We start from the raw sequence: 8874 nt of genomic DNA, 5'->3' as shown, positions 1-8874 counted from the left end.
ACGTCCAACAAAATGGATGCCCAACGGTGTAACATACACACCTTCGGTCAAGCCAATCTGTTTAATCTCCTTTAATTCTCTTTAGGAACAGTTCAGCAACCCCCTCCTGTTGTAACGTGTATTCTACACGGGCACACGCTGATACTGGACCTTCCATCCTCTCCCTGGGTGGTAATTGGTGCCCGTCTGATCAACTGATCTTCCTCCCTCCTTTTTGACGAGTGATTTAAGACAGACATTGAAGTGGGACCCTTTCAGGCCCTACGTTCATGTCCTTAACTTTTCATGCAAAAAACATTGATCGATTTCTGAATAATGACTGTAAAAAGCGTTAAAGTAATCTATGAATTTCCTGCTTATATTTCATATTCTTTACTTAATCTTGCATTCCCCATCGGTGTATGCTTTTTTCCAGGTTGTTGTTACATTTTTCAGTCATTATATTACTCTTGTATAGTACATAATATGAATTAGGCTGCATCCAGGTTTTTATGAATGGCCACAATTGAGTTGTGGTTGAAATCAGTGCGAGTTTCTCTCAGTGCCTGTCAGGAGCAAAAAAGTATTCATATATAGAACACCTGGTAAAAAGCATTAGCAAAGCCATTAGCAAAGAATCTCGTCTATGCGAGAGCTAATGACTTTGTCAGTGTGTTATAGCATGTCGTACCGTTGTGCAGCATTGCTGAAAGTAAACCAAAAAAATGTGTCTGATGTGCTGACCCGGGGATAGTGTTTTTTTATTTACTATTTACTTTTCAGATAAGCTGCTGTACAACATGGCTAAACAAAACATTGTAATGCTGTGGGGAGCGCATTTCGCACTCCACTCCCAGTCGCACTGCAGAATAGGATAATACAGTCTGATTCATCATAGACCCATTTTGCGAGTCTATAATAGTGATTCATAAGGAATCACTATTACAGACTCGCAAAACGGGATTCATGTAGGAATCGCAAAAAGATTTGCGATTCCTACACAATCCTTATTTGCGATTAGCAAATTGCTAATCGCAAATAAGGAATAACTCCCCATTCATTCCTATAGGCGAAAAGGCCAAAAGGCCCATAGGAATGAATGGGGAGTATTCCTTATTTGCGATTAGCAATTAGCTAATCGCAAATAAGATAGCGATTTAAAGGGTGCCAGGGGTGTCCAGAGGACACCCTGTAGCACCCCTTAAATGCAAATTGAAACAGGTGTTGTGCACACACATGTCCAAAGGACATGTGTGTGTGCAACATGCAACTTAGAAAAATGCTTTTTAAAGCATTTTTCTAAGTTTTCGCTATTTACCACGAGGTTTGACCTTGCTGTAAATAACGGGCCGAAATTGCAAATTCGCAATTTTTTAATGGATGATGAATTGCATTTAAGGAATCTCAAATAGAGATTCCTTAAATGTAATTCCTCTTGAAACTGCGACATCGCTATTACCGATTTTTGCATTTGGGATGATGAATCCCAAATGCAAAAATAGAGCTCGCAAAGGGCCAGATTCTCAGAATCTGGCCCTTTGCGAGCCGATTTCGGCTTGATGAATCAGGCTGATAGATCCTTAAATCTTTTCAACATTTTAATCTCATATTTTGAATAAATCTTCATTTGTAATCCATAGTCTTTCGTGTTTTATCTTGTCTTTCCAAGCCATTTAAGAGAATCCACATTTATCCTGAGATGCGTTTTTCAGCTTCACATAATCACGTGTGCCTATCCGGGCCTCTTCGAGGAAACGATCACAAAACGCATAAAAAGTTCAGAGCAGCCATTCTTTATTTAGAACCCAGTGTATTTCGGGCATATGTCAGCCCTTCATCAGGGAAAGCTGTGGATCGACAAATTTACAAGTTAAATCTGTGCCATTTAGTCCTTTAATTTACATTATTACAGTATATACGCGGTAAATCTATCATTAAAAAACAGTATCTTGTGGAATTCATCAAAATCACTGTATTTCTACCAAAAGCATATTCTAAACCTCTCGTGTTCAAACCTCACTCACCTCCACCAACATATATTATGCTATGCATTCCCTTAATCACTCAAATGTCAGGCCGAGAAATACCTCCCCTTTCCCTCCGTATCACCCCTCTACTAAACCGTTGTGCGGTTGATATCATTCCACCATAACTAACTTCCAATCCCCGACACCTTTCCAACACACTCTTTCTTCATCTACTACAATTTCCAAGGTGCATTTTATCCCCACCCTGCAACGCGATCTACACAGAAAAGTTCCCACAAAACTAATTCACATCTGTCACTACAGTTTTACGTATTCTTCATATATAAACAATTGTAAAGACATGATGCCACATTTTGTCTATCCATGCCGTTCTTCCCGAACTATTCACATTACTGAAGAATGTACTGCTTGGAATTATGTGGAATCTTTTGAAGTAAAGAAGTCCTTCAACTCAATGTCGTTGTTCATTCGGGTGCAAAAACCAGCTTAAATGGGCAGAAAACTTTTATACATCACAAGGGGTGGTCTGCACACCGTGTTAATCAGGGTACACAGACAAAATATCAATTTTTAAATATCGATATACAAAAATATCGAAGTTTAAATATCGATGGGACAAAATATCGAAGGTAAGTAATATCGACAGTCTTAATATCGATATTGGTATGATATCAGTAATATCGAAGTTGTAAATATAGATGTCAATAATATCGAAATTAATAACTTTGATGTTACTAATATCAATTTTTAAATAAATTTAGTGTATATTATATTGTATTTATTATGCTTTATTATTTATTTTTAATGTAATTTAATTAAATATTGTCTTTTACTACTGTAGCGGGTTGTGGGTTTATAGGGGAATAGGGTGGGAAGTAATTTAATTATGTTAAATTGATTATTAATTAGTAGGAATTATTAATTAATTAATTGAGAAATAATTTTTAATTATTTTTAATTAATTGATAAATATGTTCTGTAGCGGGTTATGGGTTTATAGGGGAATAGGGTGGGAAGTAATTTAATAATAATTCATTAATTGATATATGTTTGTACATATTTTAATTAATAATTATTTGGTAATTAATTTCTATTAATTAGTTAATTAATTAATATAATTTTTTACATATTTATAATTATTAATTAGTTGGTAATTAATTAATATTCATTATTTAATTACATTAATTATAGTATTTTTTTTATATATAATGTATTGTTATTCTTAATTAATTAATTGGGAAAAATAATATTAATTATTAAATTAAATTAATTACAGCAAATGTGCTAATATATTTACTTTATTGTTATTGTTAATTAATAATTAATTGGTAATTAAATAATATTAATTAATTTTGGGTAAAGGAGTATTTTTAGGGTTCAGGGTCAGTTTTCAGTTTTTTGGTAAAGGGGTATTTTTAGGGTTCTGGGTCAGTTTTCAGTTTTTGGGTAAAGGGGTATTTTTAGGGTTCAGGGCCAGTTTTCAGTTTATGGGTAAAGGGGTATTTTTAGGGTTCAGGGTCAGTTTTCAGTTTTTGGGTAAAGGGGTATTTTTAGGGTTCAGGGTCAGTTTTCAGTTTTTGGGTAAAGGGGTATTTTTAGGGATAAGGGTCAGTTTTCAGTTTTTGGGTAAAGGGGTATTTTTAGGGTTCTGGGTCAGTTTTCAGTTCATGGGTAAAGGGGTATTTTTATGGTTCAGGGTCAGTTTTCAGTTTTTGGGTAAAGGGGTATTTTTAGGGTTTAGGGTCAGTTTTCAGTTTTTGGGTAAAGGGGTATTTTTAGGGTTCAGGGTCAGTTTTCAGTTTTTGGGAAAAGGGGTATTTTTAGGGATAAGGGTCAGTTTTCAGTTTTGGGGTAAAGGAGTATTTTTAGATTTCAGGGTCAGTTTTGGGTTTTTGGGGTACAGGGATATTTTTAGGGTTCAGGGTCAGTTTTAGGTTTTTGGGGTACAGGCGTACAGGGTAAAAACAAAAAAAAATTACATTAAATCAAATAAATTACATGAAAAAAATTAAAATTACTTTAAATTATTAAGTGTTTTAAATGTATATGTATTAATTTTAATTTTGTTTTAATATTTTAATTTAATAGTTGTAAAATTATATGTATTTTAAAAAAATTTTTACATTATTATTAATACATTTAAAAAAACGATATTTTTGATTCCGATATTTTTGTACTACGATATTATTTTTTCGATAATTTTGTACTTACCTTAATAAAGATAGGATTCCGATATTTTTGCTGTCGATATTTTTGCTCCGATATTTTTGCATATCGATATTCTGTCTGTCGATATTATGTCAGACATTCGTTAATCAGAATATTGTCTGTGTTTTTTTGTCCATATTTTTTATCAGCTTTGCATATTGCATGCAGAACCAGGCCGTGCTTTGCCCTAGAAGCACCATAAGTACTATAATGCTGTGGGGAGCGCCTTTCGCACTCCACTCCCAGTCGCACTGCAGAATAGGATAATAGATCATTAAATAAAATAAAACATTGACAAAGCCAATTCCTCTCACATAAAGCAAGACCTATTGGCGTTGTTAATGCTTGCTTAGTTACTGTAAAGACCAGATGAATTTTGAAAGTGTAATCCTTGCTTGATAATTGTCTGCCCCTTTCATATTTTTAGTTGACCTTATGCAACTTAACCCACCTACACACTGGTAAGAAGCGACTTTTGAAGGGGCAATCGAGACCCATCACAGATTATTTTAAATGACCTTGCATGTTCTACTGGTTCTTTTGTGATGGCTACATTTGTATAGCCGATTCAGGCTGCTTCGCGTCAGACGTGGATTCACCCATGGACGAGTTTAATCACAAGAGATGCTGCGCGTCGAATAAGTAAGTTTAGAGCATTCTGATTAGACTTTTCATTTTTCTTATCATAACTTAACATAGCACATCAGCGTATTAACACCTTGTGCTTCTTCCAGTTTTTGACCAGCGATCTGACAAGCCATTATAGAAAGAACAATATGTGATGTAAGTGAGGACGGCTTTATTTTATGTTTTATGTTTTCACCATGCACACTTGGGGTTTGCACACTGGATTTAATCACGAATATTCACTCTTGACTGAACATGAATTGTATGTATATTACCTATGTATGTTTTACTGTTTACAGACACTTGAATAGATTATTTTGTCTTGCTTCTAGTTTCTGGTCTCAGATGAAGGGCGATTCAGCCCGAAATGCAATGGACTGAAAATCATGTTGTTTTGATTAAATATCACTAATCATGGAAATGAACAGTATGGAATAAAACATGAACTTATGATTAAAAATAAGACTATTCCAACATAAAGACTTTCATGAACTTATGTTTAAAATAACTGATCTGGACCATTCCAGTCACACAAGAGTGGAGCACCAGGGGATGCTTCCAACATCCGTTGGGATCACTTTCTTGATATATTTGTATAGTGGCATTGGAACTGTAGTTACTGAATGCTAATAATGTGTGAAACTGGAACCTGTATATTTGGTTACCTGCACCTGTTATTGCATCACGAACTGCAAAGCAGGCAGCTTGAGTGGCTGATTGGCATAGTGAGCATCAGTGAATGTTCTGTCTGTGATGTCACATGGGCTGTACTGTGGTATGCTGGTGTATCATCATACTATTAGAGGCAAACACGTTATTAATGCACATGTAAAAATGTGGGCATTAGATACTCTTTTTTTTGTAATGCATTAATTTGCAGTACATTTAATGACTTTGAAAAATTTAGTATGGATTAATTTGCTACTTGTTGAATAATAGTATCTAAATGTTCACTTTGTCCTTTGTTTAGTTAGATATCATTTATGTGAGTCTAATTGTTGATCAAAATTAATATGGTGTCTATATATGTAATGTAATTTATGTGGTGTTTATATATGCAATGCGGAATGTAATTTGCTTTGATTTAAATATGCAATGTGGCATGTAATTTGCTTTGAGTTCTTATGTTGAAATTGTTGAATGTATTTAAGTGTCATATTTGTACCCAAACTTTTTCGAATATAATGAAATAAAAAAGCAAAAAGGTAATATAGTAAATATACCAAACAGACCATATAGTAATACTGGTTTGTTCTCCTCAATTGGGAGGTGTCAAGTAAGGTGAAGTTGGCAATTTTTTGTATACAGGGCATTAGATACTGGCACACAGTTTCCAACTTTTGAGATACAACTAGGCCAACTGTATCAGGCCGGCGCTGCATTTTCTGTGGCACCAATGCTCCACCACTTTGCATCCATTTTTGTATTTGGAAGAAAATTTTTATAAGCAGATGATTTTCCGCTTTGGAAATATATAGCTCCTAGGTAATGTGTCAGACCCTGAATTATTGCAATATTACATGCTGTCCCCGATAGGCCTGACTGAATATTGTATGGCTTCAAGCCAACGTATTTGATTACTTATGCTATAATGTTCACCAATTAGACCCATTTTTATAAATAAACAACTTTGTGGCAGTATCTACATGTTGTTATATGACATCCCTTTGTTATTGTAATAACTGCACTTTCACAATTGTTTTTTTAACCTTCTTGCTTCTCAAATTTGCTTGAAAATGCACAGTTTACCCACACTTTTATGAAAATAAATTCAGGACAGAATGCCCCCCCACCCGGACCCCACTTAAGATGTTTGTGCTCGCTCACTGCGCTCGCTCGCCCCGGTTGACTCCGACAGAAAGGTTACGGGGCACCACTTTCAAATGTCACCAGCCACCACTATTAAATATTCTGCCTAGATGAAATTTGGGTGGCTGAACCCCATATGTTTGCAATCCAAATATGATTTCCAGATCTTGACTGTCCTGGGGCAGTCACGGCAGATACACCTTTTGACATAGATTAACGTTTCACTAACTTACAGGAATTACAAGACTTCAAAGACGAGCGGCCTAATGACCCTACCAAAAAGCCTACCACTTCCAGAGTGAGGGATAAACCAGCATTTTCTGGCTGGATTCATAAAGTTGGGGATTTAGTTTGGGAGAGAATTGACCTAAAAAAGGTATTCATCCCACCATACCACGCACCGGTGCTAATCCTTGGCTTTCAAAGTACAAAAACAGTGATCTTGCCACCCCTTGCTGGTTGTGAAGACATGCCATTTGTCTCAATTGACCAAGTAAAGTTACATTACGTGGTACTACACAGCAGGCCATGAAGATACATGGGTAGTTCCTTGACTCCTCTCACTACCCTACTGGAACTTCCTCTACATGTTTTCAGCAACACAAATGTTTTTTCTCCTTGGCTGGAGAAGGCAGAAAATGAAATATTGTTGATTCCTATTACCGCTGTAAATAGGAGCAAAACAATACATCAAATGTGAGTGTACAACTTGCTTCTTCTACTTCCAACAACATATATATTTATGATGAACCTCCTTTGGAGGTGTCTACTAGTTCTCTTCTGCCCTACAATGGCTCCTGTTTTTCAACAAACTTTTTCCGGTTATTTTATGGATACAGATGACTTTTCTTCTGATTCTTCTAACACTTCATTTCATGGCGTACATGCTTTTCTTAAGGTGGCTGAAGCACACTTATCAAATTCCACCTTGGTGTTACCTTTGGATTGCCATTTCATTGCTTTTCTTGCATCTTTGGATTGGATTTGTGACTGTTTTCTTTATGCTAATAAATGGTCATTATCTCCCAGAATGCTCTGCTGCAGTACTGGTAGTGGAGGTATTGAAACCTAATTTATCTTCACACAAAGTGTGAAGAGACTTGTCTCTTGTAAATATTTCTGCACATCCAGTACATGATATAATTGTTTGGGATAAGGTCCCATATGATATTTTTAGTCCTACAGAAATGCTGCAGATTCCTTATGTATTTAAGGTGGGGATGTGTAATGTGATTACCCCTGTTTTTATGTCCGATGACTAGGACAATAAAACAGTTTCTTCAATGCTCACAGACCTTGAACATTACACTGTATTTGAAAATTAATGTTTGTACCTAAATTCTGCAAATTATGGAGAAAGTTTTGTTTTTGTTTTGTTTTTGTTTTGTTTTCTCCATTATGCACATCATTATTTACACAGAGCTAGTGTTCCACGCACTGCTTTCAATCATACACAATAGGAAAATTGTCCTACTGCCCAGGTGAGTTTTCTAAAACATATATGGACAAATGTGCATATTTTTCTGGTCATAACCACCTAGACTCTGAGTCTTTTTATTTTTCATTAACACCTTCTCAAGCAAAGAAAAGTATGTTTACTGACACAAAATTAATTTATTCATATTAGTGTGTTTCCCAGTTCAATCAACCAACCAACCAATCAATCAAGGGTTGGTAAAGCGCAACTACTCACCCATGAGGGTCTCATGGCTCTGGGGGGAGTTGGGAAGCAGATCCAAGTGCTGGGGTCATTCGAAAAGCCAGGTCTTGAGGTCCTTCCTGAACATGGGGTAGCATGGGAGATAGTATGAGGTGGAGGGGTTGGGTGTTCCAGGATTAAGCAGTGAGGGAAGAGCAGGACTTTCCTCTGGTTGTGGGGTGGTGGCCAGGGTGACCTGGCGGGAGCGGAGGTGTCTTTTGGGTGCATGGAAGGAGAGGCAGCTGTTCAGGTATGCAGGTCCGGGGTTGTGGAGGGCCTATAGGCCTGGGTGAGGAGTTTGAAGGTTATTCTTTTGTCTGCCGGGAGCCAGTGGTGTTAGCAGAGGTGCTGACTGATGTGGCTGTGCCGGGGGAGGTCAATGGACATTCTGGAGCTTGCAGAAGTTTTTCTGGGTAACTCCCGCATAGAGTGTGTTGCCATAGTTGAGTCTGCTGCTGATGAGCATGTGGTTGATGGTATTTCTGGATTTCGTGGGGATCCATCTGAGGGTCTTTCGCAGCAGGCTGGGGGTATTGAAACAGACCGAGGTTACTGAGTTGATCT

At 36.6% G+C, this 8874-nt stretch overlaps 1 pseudogene; it reads left to right on the top strand.

Annotated features, from left to right (window-relative positions):
* Nucleotides 1-661: 661 nt before the first annotated feature.
* Nucleotides 662-8071, top strand: LOC147665723 (uncharacterized; annotated as a pseudogene).
* Nucleotides 8072-8874: the final 803 nt, after the last annotated feature.

Source organism: Lissotriton vulgaris, unplaced genomic scaffold (genome assembly GCF_964263255.1).
Source record: "Lissotriton vulgaris unplaced genomic scaffold, aLisVul1.2 SCAFFOLD_5363, whole genome shotgun sequence".
Classification (NCBI taxonomy): Eukaryota; Metazoa; Chordata; class Amphibia; order Caudata; family Salamandridae; genus Lissotriton; species Lissotriton vulgaris.
Note: the sequence above shows the minus strand (reverse complement) of the source record. Positions and strands in the feature narration are given on the sequence as shown.